Source organism: Vanessa tameamea, chromosome 13, assembly GCF_037043105.1.
Source record: "Vanessa tameamea isolate UH-Manoa-2023 chromosome 13, ilVanTame1 primary haplotype, whole genome shotgun sequence".
NCBI lineage: Eukaryota > Metazoa > Arthropoda > Insecta > Lepidoptera > Nymphalidae > Vanessa > Vanessa tameamea.
The window spans coordinates 3994641-4012646 of record NC_087321.1 but is presented as its reverse complement, the minus strand read 5'-3'; the positions used below and the strand labels follow the sequence as shown (position 1 = coordinate 4012646).

The 18006-nt window shown below is 31.0% G+C and overlaps 1 protein-coding gene across 1 annotated transcript in view; it reads right to left on the bottom strand.

The window, feature by feature from the left end:
- Positions 1-18006, bottom strand: part of LOC113397851 (putative polypeptide N-acetylgalactosaminyltransferase 9) — a 191065-nt gene that overhangs the window by 172786 nt on the left and 273 nt on the right. The gene's annotated exons all lie outside the window — the stretch shown is intronic.

Genomic DNA, 18006 nt, shown 5'->3' with positions numbered 1-18006 from the left:
GTTTTAACATTTAACATATGCAATTATGCATCACAAAAACATTTAGGAAGACTTAACCGGTTAGTGTTGTACTGGTGTAGAAATCGTTAGACGATTTACTGATATAATATCTAAAATATAATAATTCTTATTTCTATTTCTATTATATACATTCAAGCATGGTTCATCCGATTAAATTAATATTTCGTAGCATCGAATCATCGAGATGATCAAATTGTGTCATTTCATTAAACAGGCTGTATAGAAGTTCTAAGCAAACTTTACAGACAGGAATTTAGGTAAACACAACATTTTCTCAAGAGTAAGCATTTGATGCTCATAACGAACACGAGGATTTTTTAAGTTTCAAATTAAATTATGAAATTTGTTTTTATGGACACAGAGAGAATGGACTCCTTTACAGAGACATTGGAATAGCAGTGGGGCACTTATTTATTTGGTGAAATAGTTCCAGTTACCTTGAAATTTGTAAAATTATGAAAAAATACGAAACTAATACGAATTCATATTACAGAGTTTAAAACGTTAAAATCTATAACAATCTCATAGATCTAATTACGGCGTCCGCCGACACTAAAGCAGCCATTCATTTAGTTAGGAGGAGCGTCAAAATGAATTATGGCACTTCATTACGCTAAAGTGCTGTCTTATAGTGGGTAAAAAGATCCCATTATACCGTCGAAATAGCCTTCCACTCATTCATTAAATTCAACAGTTCATTTTATTCAATTTAAATGAATTCGTTTAAATTCTCATTCAATTTTGTGTTAATTTCATTGAAGTTTTTAGACCGAACTTATACAGTAGTTGTATTGAATATTTTGATTACCATAATGAGCTCAGCTCTTGTAGCGGTGCTAAGAACTGATACAATAAATGCCAAAGTGTGAGTTACTTAATTTTTTACTTTATTCTCCTTTCACTCAGCAACGAAAACAGTGAACCTCATGATTTTTTTACATAGAGAAAGTTTATTAGCCGAAGAATAAGGCTATGTAATTTACTGATGCATTCCCTTATCCTGAAAAATGTACGGGAAGACATCCTCATTGTTAAGTACACATTTTTATCTAAAATGTTAGTATACAATCAATTAATTATTAATACATCGTTATTTTGGGAGGTAAAGGAACCAACTATATGTAAATTTTAAATTGTCTTAATTTGTATTGTTCTAAAGTGTGGATCAATAAAATGTTTATTTCATTCTTTCTGTAAACCTTATAGTGTCAATCGATTATCGTAGACGTCTAATTTATGAAGACTAGAACATTAGCCCTAACTTGCTTATTTTAACAAAGTTGCATAAAATTTAACACGATTTTTTTATTTTTGAAACTAAGGGGCGACCATTTTTCCGATTATGTGACGTATTCGCATTAGTTGTGAATTTTTCAAAATACTTCTACTATAATTCTAATTTATTTAATTATGTATAAACTGTATGATTTCGTATATATCTTGAAAACAAAATATAATAATCAACTTATTAAAATTTCGTAAGTTTATTAAATTGATTACTATATTTTAAAAGCTAAAAGTTAAATATATAAAAAATAATTCCATTTACAACGAACATCTCCATAATCCTAAAAACATCCCAATAATCACCAAATGAAATCATAAATTTAAAGGCACGTGAGAAAAAGCACCGTAGAATGTAAAAAAAAACTCCGAAATTGCTAACTAGAAAATTGGGTACTTAAAACGGGACCGCATCATAAAAGATGTATACGACATTGACGTGCAAAGAAATAGGGACCGAATCGTTTATGAGATTACATCTAAAATGGCAAGCTTTAAGAGCGTAGTTTGTAAGCGTGGGAATTAATTTTAGAACACACACATAGGTACTTTTCAATAATACAGATGCATTGTGCAGTGTATCGTACGCATCCCCGGAGATAATTAGTTGCTTGTTTTCGGTGCAACGAATAAATTAAATTTTCATTGCGCGTTCATAACGTAGGATTTATAAAAATACATTTAATTACGAGTAATGTATTAGCTGTAAGGTTGTCACTCGCAAACGCAATTATAAATTATTTGTTAGCATAGGGTGCGGTCAGAGTGCATTAAGATGCCAAATATTCATTATGATTTTTATTGTTTCAACTGCTTTCGTCTAACTAAATAATAATAATTATTTTCTTGATATTTTAAGGTTGGTAGATATACCGAATTAAATTAAAGTAAAGACACATTAAATAATCACTTCTTAAATTTTATAAATATAAATAACGAAGTTAAATATAATTTTTTTCAATACTCTATTTTTAAGTAAAATATTCGAAAAAAGTATTTTAAATCAACTTCTCGTCCATTTCGGTACAAATACTATTTTTCATAGTGAGCAATTCGGTTTTACAAGAGGTCGCTCGACAACTGATGCGAGAATAGCACTTCTTAAACATATTTACGATGCTTGACAAAAATCACAGAATGCTATTGGAGTATTCTGTGATTTGTCTAAAGCATTTGATTGTGTAGAACACGAGACGCTTCTTTATAAGCTCAAATACTACGGTATTAAAGGTAAAGCTCTTGATCTCATTGCTTCATATTTAAGTCAAAGAGTCCAGCAAGTTTTCATTAATGGCATAAAGTTTTCTGGATCTACGTTATAAATGAGTTTTCCACAAGGATCAATTTTGGGTCCCTTTCTATTTCTAGTATATATAAATGATCTTCCTTTATATGTTAAAGGTATTTGTGATATAATGTTGTTTGCTGACGATACTTCACTGATTTTTAAGGTAGACAGGAAAAAACTGACTATGACGATGTGAACGGTGCATAATCACAGATACACGATTGGTTTACAGTAAATAATTTAGTTTTGAATACTCAAAAAACGAAATGTGTAGTTTTTACCCTACCAAATTTTAGAAAGCAAAATTATAATATATCTTTAAATGGTGGCCGTCTTGATGTAGCCAATACTACGGTTTTTTTTTGGGAATAGCATTGGATTCCAAACTTCAGTGGAGTCCTCATTTATCGTCCCTGACAGGAAGACTCAGCTCCGCAGCATAAAAATTAACAATTGTGTCCCACGACACTCACGCCCCACCCTTATGCTAACTTGTCTATGTGTGCGTAGACATTTTGCGAAATTATAAGAGTCGGCTCGAAATAAAAATTGACGTGCTCTCACCTTGGGCTCTGGGGAGGGACTGAAAATTTATTGACAGCGATGTCGAATAATAAGTCAAAACCGTCAAATTATTTTCTCCATACTAAAATGTATGGACGACGAATGCCAAAAAGTAAGCAATATTTAAATAAAAATTACTAAAATATTGTGAGATATAATAGAAATTGAACACGGTGAACTTATTATTTACACTTTTGTGTCCCCATTTAACCAAAAATACATGTATAAACTATCCGCTAAATAGCTTAAAAAATGTTAATAGAAAAGGTCGATTTCAGTGTTTGGAGTGATGTTGACGATTAATTTACCAGGTTATTGATACAAATTTTATAAATATCATGCGGTGAAACTTGAGATATATCTATTGAGATACTGAATGTTTTTTTTCATCCATAATCAATGCTCCAGTTTTAAGATATTTTAAAAATAGTAAGCGCTATTTTGGCGTTCCGCAAGGACTGTCCTCTTAAAGATAAGGTAGAAAATTTAATGACGCTGAGTAGAAAAGCAGTTATGAGTTGAGCCATATCAGTGAATTTTTCTTACACCTGTTAATTCCGCCCACATTCATTTTGTATTTAGCGTGCAATTTGATTTAATCTTCGTTGTTTAATTGCGATGAGCAAAATTAGCGTTACGGCAAATAAAAATGTGTTTATATTTAGGTATCTCCTACAAATAGTTTTTATATCCATATAGCTTGATCACATTTTCATATTTAAATTTGAGTAATGTATCACACCTACGATTTTTCCGTTTACTTTAAATGATGTTGAGCAAATCTTCTACTAGAATAGGACACTCAAAATTTTGTGAATTAGAGGATGACGTAGATTAACTGATTCGGAATAAAACATCGTCACTCAACTTATCAGTATCGATATTCAATAAAACATGAAATTATAAAAACAATTGAATATAAATAAGTAAAACATCAATTCCGAATAGGGCTGTTTTTGAAATAAAGTTATTTTATTTGCATAAAGACGAAATATAAAATAATAATTAAATATGTAAACAACAAATATACAATATTATGTACGCATCTAAATAGATGTAAAGTTAGTTTCTCAATAAAATAATATTTTTTCCATAACGTGAGCCTTAACAATTAACATAGATAATTAGTAATATAAATAAACTATTTAAGGTGAACAATGTCATTCGTGATCTGTAAAATTAATGTAAACTTATACAGGGTTATTGGTAATTCGACGTATTCCCGTTAGGAGGTGATAGGGGTAACTATTTGCGATAATTTTAACCCCCATATACATGAAGCAAAAGTGAACTATTTTTGAGTTATCACGTTTTTCAGATTTTTTCAAAATAAGTCAATAATGCAACTACAAAAATTTATTTAAAAAAAAGTATCAATTTAAATCTAATTTTTTCTACTGATTTATAAAAACGATTAAACACTGGATATGTTTCAATATTCAAACAATAATTATCGGTCCAAATTTAAAAATGCGAAACGGAAAACGATATTATTTCAATATTTTTTTTATTTTTTTCCCTCAAATATGCCTGAAAAACAAAAAAAAACATTATGAAACTTGTTCTGCAGATTATTTTAAAAACCTAATCGTTTACTTAGCTTTCCGAAAATGTATAAAAACTAGGAATTTATTTCAAAGCAACCGAAATAAAATGATCAGAAAGGACGCTGGTGGAAATTCGTATTCGAACATGACCGAATTCGTTCTAAAGGTCGCTGTTTAAAATTCCCACAAAATTGATTTAAAATAATATCCAATGTAAAAAAACTTACTTATTTAATTAACTTACTTATTATTAGTCACCCCTGTCACCTCCTAACGGGAATACGTCGAATTACGAATAATCCTGTATATAACGTCCAATACGTTAATTCCTTACATACAAACTAAAATAAAAGCTTCATTTATTCCTACCGAAGAAGCAAATTACGCAAAATATTTATTATTTACTGATTCACAAAAACAATCACTACAAAATTTAAGAATAGTTTTTTTTAGTTACATAAATTTTAATTTTATAAAAATATTTTTCAAAATAATAAAATCTTTATATTCCTTCGCTTTACTTAGACAGTAATTTCTACAAGTGTTATTAACAATAATAATTACCGTGCGGCGTAGGCAATGGGTTGTCTTTTGGCCATCTATGTGTATCTGTATGGCTTGTAAGAAATACTCACCATTCCTTACATCGCCGATTTGCCACCCACCCTGACGGGCTTATACAATACACAATTTGTATGATACTTTGATATTATACACTTTTAATTTCTTAAATATATTAAATCATTCGTGGTAGTATCCTATCTGAAAATTAATTAATATTATGTATGAGACGTCTTATAAAGTTTAACTTCGATTAACTGTTGACACTTCGATCTATAGCGCATGATTATGTTTGTTTAGTGAATATGCTAATGACTTCCTCCTATATTTATGGGAGAAGTGGCTTAAGTTTAAAAGCAATGTAGGCCCAACCTACCTATACAATATGAAAATTACTTAAAAAAATACATTTTAATATTTTTATTTCAATTAAATATTATTAAAATAGATGACAAAATATTGGCAGAGACAGATTTTGTGATAAGGACTTCGATTGGAAAGAAGCTGGTTCAATCCTGGATTAGCTGTTTAAGTGAAGATTTTACTGTAATTCTAGAAATCATTAAAACTTTCTCGTAGTAGTGTTTATTAAAAAAGGCAATGGTCTATTTATCTCCATGATATATATATTAGTATTGCATTTTACGTTATTCTTTATGAAAATTCTAACATCAAAATTTCAAAAAATCATACACAAAAGTATTAGATGAGTGTGTGATAGTGACGCATGTGTTGGGCCGTGCATATGTGTGTGGGCGTGTGTGTGTGAGAGAGAGTGAGTGATTGAGTGTATATGTCTGTGTTTATGTATCTGGGTGAATGTGCGCCGTATCATATTGCGAAAATTTTGAATATCCTATAACCGATACATTAGCTTATATATTCGTAGCAACTATTAAATCCTCGATCTAAATGTAAAAAATAAAATGAAATGGGATCGAACAAAACATCGATATGGCCAGCTATTTGACAAAATAAAAATATTGAGCCTAATAATGAAAAAAAAAACAAATAGCAATGAAATGAAAATTAACTCGATTGGCCTTTTATTAAAAGGTTTTATATGACTAAAACTGTTTGATGTTGGCGGCGGCGGCTTTTTTTGTAGATTTACATACCGAGTTAGCCCGGTTAGATTACTCGCAAGCTATCGTTATTGAATAATATATTACAATATATTCTTTAAATTTAAGCTCCCATTTTATAATAAATCCGAATCTCTTTTAATCCATACTAATATTATAAAAGTAACTCTGTCTGTCTGTCTCGCTTTGACGCCAAAACTGCTGTACCGATTTAAATGAAATTTGGTACACAAATAGTCTAGAGCCTGAGAAAGGACATAGGCTACTTTTTAATTGGAAAAAAGTGCTATAAAGGGTTGAAAAGGGGGATGAAAGGTTGTAAGTTATTAAAAATATTGTCATTTTTAGAACTAGAAGCATAAAACTTATATTTTAGGCTATATATAACATATCATGACACCCTAAAGGGGTGAAATAGGGGTAGAAAGTTTGTATGGAAGTCCGTCATTTTTTAAGTTGGAAACATAATACTTTATTTTTAGGACACTGATTAAAAATGAGTACATAACTATTTAGCGTTTCTGCATATTCTACTCCTAAGGGGGTGAAATAAGGGATGAAAGTATGTATGAAAGTCCGTAATTTTTTAAGTTAGAAACATGAAACTTTATTTTTTCGATACTAATTAAAAATGATTAGATATGTATTTAAGCGTTTCTAGATAATCTACCACAAAGGGGGTGAAATAAGGGTTGTAAGTTTTTATGGAAGCCAGTCATTTTTAGGTTAAAAACATTAATCTTTATGTTTGGGATACTGATTAAAAATGAGTAAATACGAATTTAAGCGTGTTTTGATAATCTACCACAAAGGGGGTGAAATAAGGGTTGAAAGTTTTTATGGAAGGCCGTCATTTTTTAAGTTAAAAACATGTAACTTTATTTTTGTATTACTGATTAAAAATCATTAAATACGTATTTAAACGTTTCTTGATATTCTACCTCTGAGGGAGTGAAATAAGGGATGTAAAATTTTTATAGAAGTCCGTAATTTTTTCAGTTAAAAACATGAAACTTTATTTTTGGGATACTGGTTAAAAGTGTGTATATATGTACGTATTAAACCATTTTTGCATATTCAACCTATAAGGGATTTAATAAGGGTTGTCATATTGTATAAAGATTAGTCTGGAAGACCGTCATTTTTGAAGTTAGAAGCATGAAACTTTATTTTTGGGCTACCGATTAAATTAACGTAAGTTTTTAAGGTAATTTATAAATATATTCATATTCTACGCGGGCATAGCCGCGGGCAACAGCTAGTAGTAATATAATTGTTTCATCGATGGCGTTTTATTTTATTTGTTGTATGGCAATTTATTTTAATGGGTCAAACTTATTTCATAATTGTAATTCTTTAATAATTAAAAACTATTTCACCGTAGCAACAAATTAAGAAAAAAACCTTAATTTTTCAAAATATTTCTTAAAAATATGGAATTAATAAATAGTATCGAATACTAATTAATCGGTGCAACGTCACAATGAAATGTTTCACGCAAACCAACCACAGTTTCCAAACGAAATATTCGACCCAAAGCCCGTGATAGGCTTAAATATCATTATACTGCCGAAAATTTCGAATAATTTTGCCTTCTGTTTCTAGAATTTTCAATTTTTAATCTCTCTTTTTATGGAATTTAATTTCAATTTATATTCATATTGGCTATACAAATCGGATGCACCGACGCGGCGGCCCTAAATATATTCGGGCGAAATATATTCAGTCGATTCAATTATTGGTTTTGTTGATTACTTGCGGTTTTAAGGGTTTTAAATTATTTTCATTATGCTTTTTGGTTAAAGTATAGATACAAATCAATTAAGCAATTATTTTAGTACATACATTATAAGGCTTAATATGTGTAATTTATCGACACGCTAATTATTACAATTTTTTTTTATTCTGCTAATATAATAAATGAAAGTCATTGCCCTGAACTTTATAAGAAAAAAAATTAAATTAGTGCTATTTATCAAAAAAACAACTTTATTCAGGTAGGCTTTAGAACTGTTCACGAGTCATTTTGCACAACCGGTTTACACATAGCTACCGCCTGGTTCAAAATGTAGATTCTACCCAGAAGAACCGGCAAGAAACTCAGTCTTGTATAAGAGTTGCTTACTATATATATGTAGTATATTTTGCAGTCCTATATACATAATATTGATTCATAATACTAATATAATAAAATACGTAATACTATGTTTGTTTTTTAAATTATTTATTTAGTTTCATATAAAGTAGTGATTGTGTTTCAAATATGTTTTTTTATAATTTAACTAAAGTTTCACATGGTCTTATTTTGTTTTATATATAGTTTCCAAAATACCTCTTATTTACTTTGACAGATCGAGAATTAAAATCGGTACACAGTAGACATCGTGAAACCTCATATTTATCCCAAGGTTAAATGGAGTCCAAATATACATATGATGTTACCACATGATAATCTCACCCTGACCAATTTTAGCCACGGCTTCCAATTTCAAAGGAGACCAACCCACTACGCAGGACATAGTATAGTGCACAAGTGTGTGCGCAAATGCAAGGGCACTCTCTATTTCCTCGCAATCATAATCCGATGGGACGTCGAATCCGACACGACCGGAAAGAGTTCAGGCGCAGGACCAAAGGCTTTACGTGCTTTCCAAGGAACGGGAGTGTACACATTTCCAAATTCCAGACTCTAGACTCCAGGCTGTTGACTGACAATATTTCGATAAAAACCCAAGAGCTTCTCATCGGCCCGACCTGGGGTTTGAACCCAGAATCTCGGGATCTGTGGCCAAATATCTAGCCACTAGACCAATGACGTATTCAAAAGTAAACGTCTAATCATTTAGTGTAAAAACTTTCGGCTGGTAGAGTTAGGTGTAGCCCGTCTGCTTTAGTATAATCCACTTACTAGTTAAACTGTAAAAAAGTTGATTATCAATGATTTATCTTACTAATATTATAAATGCGAAAGTTTGGATGGTTGGATGTTTGCTACTCAATCACGCCAGAACAGCTAAACGGATCTGTATGAAGTTAAGCACAAAGATAGATCATAGTTTGAAATAGCACATAAGGTTTTTATCCGTAACGCCTTAGTTTTACATTAAGCATCATCACGTAGTTTTCGTATATCCTTCTGCGTACAAACGATAAATATATAGATACATAGCTCCTAATAAAAAAAAAAAGTCAAAGTAAAGTAACTGCCTGTTAACGTCCCACAGTTGGGCAAAGGTCTCCTCTCTCTATTGAGGGAAAAGCAGACTCTTCTCCACTAAGTGCAGAAGTTGAATTATAAACTCACATGAATTCTAGAAGTGGTGCTTGCCCCGGGTTTGACTTCAAAATCGATTAAGATTCACGTCTTATAACCACTCGTTATAATGATAATAATTTAATTTTAATGTTAATAAAATACCTCCCGTCGTAATGAATTGTTACTTTTTGTATGAAAACAACTTGAAAGAATAACTACATGAAAAAAATGGCTAACATTTTAAGGCGTTAAGCCCCGTATAATGTGATCACATGATGCTACAACAAAGTATTATTTTTCAACATTTTTCGAGCTACTCCGGCTCGTTGCGGCAAGTTAGCAACTCAACGCTATGATTGCATTAACGCTCTTAGCAACTTTATCCATTTGCTTTGTTTACACTGGTGGCAGGTTCCTATGGAATTTTAACTTTAATTCCATTTTCACAAACTAATCAGGTTTTGCGCAGTCTTGTGCAAAACTTAAATTAATATATTTGGGTTAGTATTATTATGACATGCAGAATTTACATCGAGTATGATGAATTTATAAATTTGCGTTTTATTTTTCTGTTTGTGGTTGTGTGTGTTTGCGTAAGTCTGTAAAACAGTAAGCACTAGAAAACAATTTCTATTTAATTGTTTACCATATAAACAATCACAACAAACCAATTAAAAATATAGCAGACATTCAAAAACTCAAATAAATTGCTTTAGTTAAGTTACCACTACTAACTTCTAAGAAAATATTACATCGATAACAGTTCATGAAATTCTTAAATGTACACTACGGAAAGATCACAAACTGTATTTTTTAAATTTACCTTAAGTAAAACTGGTTTTATCTGGATGAATCCTACAAGAAATTTTAAAAATTTTTAGGTAACATTCAGCTTTAACTAGAGTTAGTGTCTATAGATACAGGTTTTTTGTTATTTATTCATCGTGAATGTAAATGAAAAGTAAATAAAGAGAGAAATGACCATCCTACACCGTCCTACCCGTCGGTTTTATCTCGGAAGCGATCAAACATTACGATCCCATTCCACACGGAGCATTTCCATACGCCATAAATAATGCCGGTTTGCCATACATTCAAATAACACGGACATGGATCTTGCATTAGCTGGACACGGCTTATAAGTAGAACATACAAGTCATATGTTTGTAATGGGATTAAGAATATTGAATTTTAATGAAACCTTACAGTAGTTTAACGTAAATAGTCGAATGGATGAAAAAATCTCTGGCAGAACTGATGAAATTAACTTTGATTATATTCACAATCGATGCGCTACACAATATCAAGATATGTATATCATCAAAACCACAGTAGATTAAAGTCCTCATCAGGATATGAGGCTATCATCCAGCATTTGGATACTTTCTTTTCTACTTATATATCATTGAACTAGAAGGAATGTTGGTCCTGGAGGACTATTGACTTTACTTTACCTGAGTTATGCACACACTTGCGCACTACTGTCTTTTGATCGATATCAGGATGACAGTTACTTATACGAGTATCTTATATATGAATAACGTAACCCGATTTTTATCCCAGTGATTATGGGGCGATAGCTGCATATAAAAAATCCGTTTATGGTCTCATTTTGAAGAGCTCTAGTCGTAGACGTGCAGAAAATTAAAGAGGATTCTTGATGGTTTTTTACTAAATTGTTCCAAATTAACAAATTATTTATTTCGTAAAATGTTACTGGCCGGCTAGAGGGGCGCTATGGGTGTACAAGAAAAATAAACAAAAACGTAAACAAAATTAAAGTAAATTGTTTTCGACAAACTCAAATTCTAACAACTATTTAATATTAAAAATTGATTTTAAAAGACGTTTTATCATTTTGGCTCCAAATGTCGATGAGTGACTTTCAGTTTACAGTGAAATTAAATCAAAACAAAACCTGTCATAGGTTTCAAAATTCCTAAAAAATCTTTTGAATAAACGCGAAGTTTCATGGGTGACCGTATTAAATATAAAACACCTTTTATCCTACATCACCATGGAATAACTATAAAAAAGAGTAGTAACTGTAGACAGTCATACTAGTACTTAATAAAATTAAATGGAACAAGTCAAAAGTATGTGGTTTTAAAGACATTTTTTTATGGTTAATAAATAATCGAAAGCAAAAATTTATCAGGCTTTTACTAGCATATTTTGTATAAACAACTCATTCAAGTTTCCTTTCGGTTTTCGGAACCAATTCAAAGACCGCAATAACTTCTTGTACTACGTTTAACGATTCAAAGTGACGTCTGTTAAGTACTTGGATATTTGAAGATAATACAATTGTGTGGTATTTTGTTTGTTATTCATTTTATTCAAAATAAAATTAATGGTTCTTTTAAAGGTTTAGGTAAGCCACATTAGTCGTGGATTCGACCTTGATCGCGTGCTCTACATTGTCGCTATAAATATGATTTATTACAGTAATGTCATAAAAAGATACTAAGCAGACTAAAAAAAAAGAAAAAAGGATTATAATTAAAAAAAAACAACGTGTTATCCCTTCCATTTAAAAAAAATCTTCGTCATAACAAAAAATGTGAGTTTCAGTACAAAAAAAAAAGCTGGAAACGCCGCAAGCGACACAAACGCCGCCGCCTGCCGAAACTGTGATATAAAATACCTTAAAGTTATGTATTAACCGTAATTCATTTTATCTCAGGACCCTTTTTAGAGCTATCATTTGACAGTTTAAAACGTACGTAAATGATCACCTTTTTTAGACAACATTTTTAATTAACGTATCTTGTTTATATGTGCTCCAATATAATTTAAGCATCAAAGCCTATAAACATTTCACTGGTCGGGAAAGTACCCCTTTTTCTTGAAAGGGTGCTTAAGAGTCCATATGGTCTAGTGGGAAGAACCCGTACATTTGAAATGAACACCGCGAGATCAAATCCGTACAAGCATCATTCGAATTCCACGTGGAATTAATTGTCTTTATAATTAATCCTGTACTATACGTATTTACGAGTGCTGTATGAGCTTTGTCAAACTCCTATCGACGTGTATTTTTGCCTATTAAAATTTGGACTCAATTTAAATCTTAATAAATAAAAATTAATGTTCGTTTTGTATCCGTTCCTACACACTTCATCCGAATGCGTGGGAAGTAGGAAAGGGAAGCTAAAAGATAATAAGATCTTAAAATGAAGAGAGGAGACGTAATATATAGCCTTTAGTAACATCATATTTTATATTAAAATGAATAAATAAGAATTGTAATATTTGCACCGTCGAGTAAATGAAGAATATTATGTGAACGAGTATATTATTTTACTACCTGTGCCCTGCGCTTATAAACAATATAATAAGACTACAACTTAAAAAAATTAACGAAGTAGAACAATACTACTCGTTTTATAAATGTGTTATAAATTATAATAACCTTTATAAACAAACATATACCTAAAATTCAATAAAAAAAATTACCTAAGATTTTAAGTTGTTACAACTTTTGAAGGACTTAACTGATTTTTATGAATTAAGACTCTCCTAAAATAATCCTATTATTTACATTTGTAATTATTACACATTTAAAAAAAAAAGGTTATTGTGTATATAGTAACTTGCGAATAGCTTCCTTAACTTAAAATTTTGAAGTGACAGGCAGTTCCTTAAATTATATTTATTTATATTAAGAAAAGGTATATCGGAAACGAAGGTTCAACTGTATTTACCAACTAAGAGTGAAACAATATTATGAAACAAACCGAACCAAACATTAAAGATTTCTACCCAAAGCCCAGATTTTGTCAATTTTTACTAATCTGTACTAATATCAAAAGTAGATTTGTCTGTCTGTCTGTTACGCTTTCATGGTTAAAATACTGAATTGACTTTGAAGTAATTTGATGCGAAACAAGCTTGAACTCCAAGAACGGACATAGGCTACTTTTTTCACCCTTGGAGAAAATTACCCTAATTTTGGGGATAAAGAGTTGTATACAAATTCTTGAAGCATTTTCGTCACAAACTGAATTCCATGCAAAGACAATAAAGCCGCGGGTTTAGCTAGTAATATATAAACGTAACACTTACTACTGCCGTACGTAGGTAATAAATTTCAAATGGCGATTTTTCATCCATTTAGCTAAACGGTATGTGCTTCGCCTTTTACGCCTGCCGCTCGTACGAAAAGCTTTCATAGTATTTTTTGATGGCTTTATAGTTGATTCGTGAGCAGAATTCATAATTTGTAATTAAAAAGGAACAAAAAGTCAAGCCTCGAACCGTGCTCACTCTGCATGCAAAAACTCAGAAAGAGGTTCCTCGTTCGCATTATTTATTGCTCGTGGTTAGAATATGACCAACGAAAACAAGACGTTTACGATGTAATGTCATCCGGTCGAAATTTTCGGTCCATTCTCAGGGGCTTCTTGCTCCCTGAAATATTACATAAGTCCCTAATTAAAGTGCCATTGAGTTATTTCCTTCGTTGGTATTCGAAGGATTTGGTTGGTTGGCTTTTGGGTTAACGAATATAAATAGACAATTATAAAAGCAATTAAGTGTATATAAAAAATGCTCTCATGCATTAATTATTTCCATATATCCTTAAATGTTGCGGGCTAAGTATTATTTTATTAAACGAGCACCTGTAGAAATGAAATAGCAATGCTCGTAATTTAAGCATTTGCACAAGATTTATCAAGATTGTAAACAAAAATCGTCGTTATTCTATTAGTTTGATTATATGGCTGTCATTCCTGAGATCCGTAGTTAATGGATCGGTCTGGTAATTTTTTTTTTCTTTTCGTCTAGAAATTTACAGTAGCAGCCTAAAGTTGGTTGTGTTTACATTCCCAGCTTCAATTTCTCTGCCTGAGCTCTTCTTGATCTTGATATCAAACATATAAGTTTGGGAGAAAGGGCACTAGTTTTAACACACACACTTATATATATCTCTTACGCTATAGGAATTGGCTCTCTTGAAAATGGCCGCCGTTGCCGAAATCAGTCTAGTTATCGTATCAACATATTCCCAATAAAAATCCAATTTTTTTTTAAAAAAAAAGCTTTTTACCAGTGATCTTAAGAATTGGTAGACAGTTATTATTATTTTTTTACTTTGATTTCATCCACTTAATAGAGCAATCAATAAGTTAGCATCATTATCACAAACCACATTTTATCGCATTGTGCTTTGAATTTGTCCACTGAAACCGACCAATTTGTTAACACTATTGTTACTCGTACACAAACATTGGCAACAAGCCATGCCATTAAATATTAACATATCAATGAGGATAATTTAGCAATAAATTTAATAAAAACGTAATCATCAATCAATCAGTGAGACGAAATTTAGAATATTTTTTGTAGTAGAGCGCTTTTTTAACAAATATGAACAAAATATAGCATTAATATTAAATGGTTCTGATGAATGAGACCCTTCTACCGTAACTGAAGCCCACAGCTTACAGACAAGAATCACTGAGTATTATTATATTTCCTATTATAATTCATCTCGTACTAAGCAGTAGTGTAAAATATCTGCCACATGTGACTTTCCACACATGGCGGTATAAACTCCGAACCTCCCTCTTAAAAGAAGAGTGTCTGTTGCTCAGTAGTATGGATCATTACGAGATGTGACTTTACAAAAAGGGTTTAGAAGGTTAGAACTATATTTCATTTTAATTTAGATTAGTCGACTAGACTTTACATTTATTTTTTTTCTAATAAAAAGGAATACTGTATGAAAAATATATAAACAATTATCTGACGTAGGAATAAAATTATACTGTATTATCAAATATTTCATCAATTTCATTTATCGATAATATAATTTTACCCAGTAAGCATTTGAATGTCATTTAACGAAATTACGTAGATGTAACGACGTATACACAATTTATATAAAATGAACAGAAGCAGTTCATCTCTACCCGCACTCAAGTACACTATTCACACAAAAACTTCAAGAAGGTTTTAACATTGTATTTTGGGCATAAGTTTCACTAGGCAAGGTTTGAGAGCCTATCGTTCTGACTAAGACCGTTGGGAACTTGAGACTCAACCACTATGTTTAATAACAAAAAATGTCAACCTTTCCTGAGCAACTTCGACCATGACATTATTCAAAAATTTAACGAAATATTTTTTATACATACAAGCCCTATTAAATAAATGTACATTATATACATACATTGGAAAAAATGTTCTTATACTTAATGTTTATCTACACATGGCGAAAGAGAGGTAGGCCTAAATAAGTGTAAGATTTCGAAATTAAAAACACTTGGTATTGTATGCACATAAAAATACGTTTGCATATTCACAAACGTATGGCATATACCTACACCGAAGGGCTCATAAACTGCATCAATGTCTAAGAGGCCTTTGAAATAAAGAAAAAAAACAAAGTTTTCAAAATTTCTACACAAATTTATATTGAAACCTGTAGTTAGGTTCGTTAACTTTATAATAGCGTAGTATCATATCCTTAAGTGTATGTTTGTAAACTGGAAAAAAACATTTAATTAAGTAGTTAAAATTGGTTTTGGTTAGTTCATTGAAAAATTGGTGTTTTACAATAAAAAAAAAGTTGAAGCACAGGATTTTTTCCTTTAATAAGGCGTAATCCACGTGCCCTTATCGTAGATTCTAATCAGACCCGTATCAGGAACCACCGCATAGATCTGATTTGGGTTATTAAACGGTCTTGCGGAATATTGTTCCATTCTTGTGAAATCGCTGTTCTTAATGCTGCCACTGCTGTGGGTACAGGATTTCTCGCATATACAGATTTTTTTAAACTGTCTGAATCATGCTCACTGGGATTAAGTCTAATTCATTACCATCGTAGCCCAACTTCTTCGTAATATTGTCGAGCTTGTGAGCAGGAGCGTGGGGACGGGCATTATCTTGATGGTCGAAGGTGACTTTTTTACATCAGAATGTTCTTATATTCCTTTCGACGATAAAAACAATAAGCAAATACGTCTCTAGAAAATACCCAAAACGATTATCAAAATGCAACTTACGAATACAATCTAAAAGTACGAAAACATATCATGTGAAAATAGGACTCCTAGCGACCCTTAAATAAGCCGAAGTGAATAAAAACGTATTCAACGTGAAGGTGCAATACCATTATCTAGATAGGTATACAGTATATACGTATTTTCCGCTTTCGTAATTACACTGACTAAGCTCGCCTTTTAGTTGGAATACAACAATACATTCGTTGCTTGTTTGCTAAGCATTGAATATGGACTATGTGTTCACATTTATAATAGTTTCGTATGTAATGTGTTCCACCTACATATGTAAAATTGTTGAAATAGCAACCGCATGATAAATCGAACTAATTAGATCAAATAGACTAGTTAGTGGCGATAACTTGTAAGTAGTCTGTACATTATTTGTGGTTTAGCTTAAATAAACTCGTACTATACAATTTACATATACTCGTATGTACCTATAAATTATTTTGTCAAACTATTATACTAACCGCTTGATTACGTACGAACTCGCCGTACATATTTTTCCTATGCGTGTATTAAAAAACGTAATTCTTGGTGTATGTAATTACTATTGAATACGCTATTAAAAAAGTAGAGATATAAATCGAACTAGAATATCTGATTACGAACTGTACTGATTTATCATACAATGTTCTTCATTATATAGGTAGACGAATAAAATCGTGTAAAACCAAGACGCCAGAATCTAAATTTGATAGTTTTTCAAAATTTATGAAGTTAAAAAATAATGTTAATATTCTAAAGAATATAAAATAAAAGAAACGACTATAAATATGATGGAAGATCATCAAGAAAGATCAAAAGGAAGTTTCAAATAATAAATACAGTGAACATAAATTTGAATTTCTTTCGCCGGTTCTTCTCAATTCTCAAGTAATTATTTCTATACTGGTTGTTCAGTTTTGACGATTAATAATAATAAGCAAGTTTTAATTCATGAGGATGTGGATTTTTTTTTTTTGTTATTTCACTAATTTATTTTAGACCTATAGCGTTCAAGGTCAGCACTCAGCAGTGCTGTTCGAACGCGCTTTATATCTGATTCATGAAATGTTGAAAATCTAAGGTAATACGCTAATGAAAGAAATTATAATTTTAAAAATTTTAGTGATGCATATTTTAATCAGTATCGCGATTGTATTAAATACATATAACAAGCTACATTTATGTTTAAGTAATACAATAATAAATTATCTGACCTTCAATTTATAGTATTGCGAGGTGTCTGTGTAGTCTTCTTATAATCCTATAAATATAAAACAAAATAATTCAAAAGTTGAAATATTAAATATATATTCCTCAAAGGTCGGAAGCGCAGACATTTAATTGACGAAATCAGCCATTTTATGGATACTAAATTTAATTTCCAAATCATAACAAA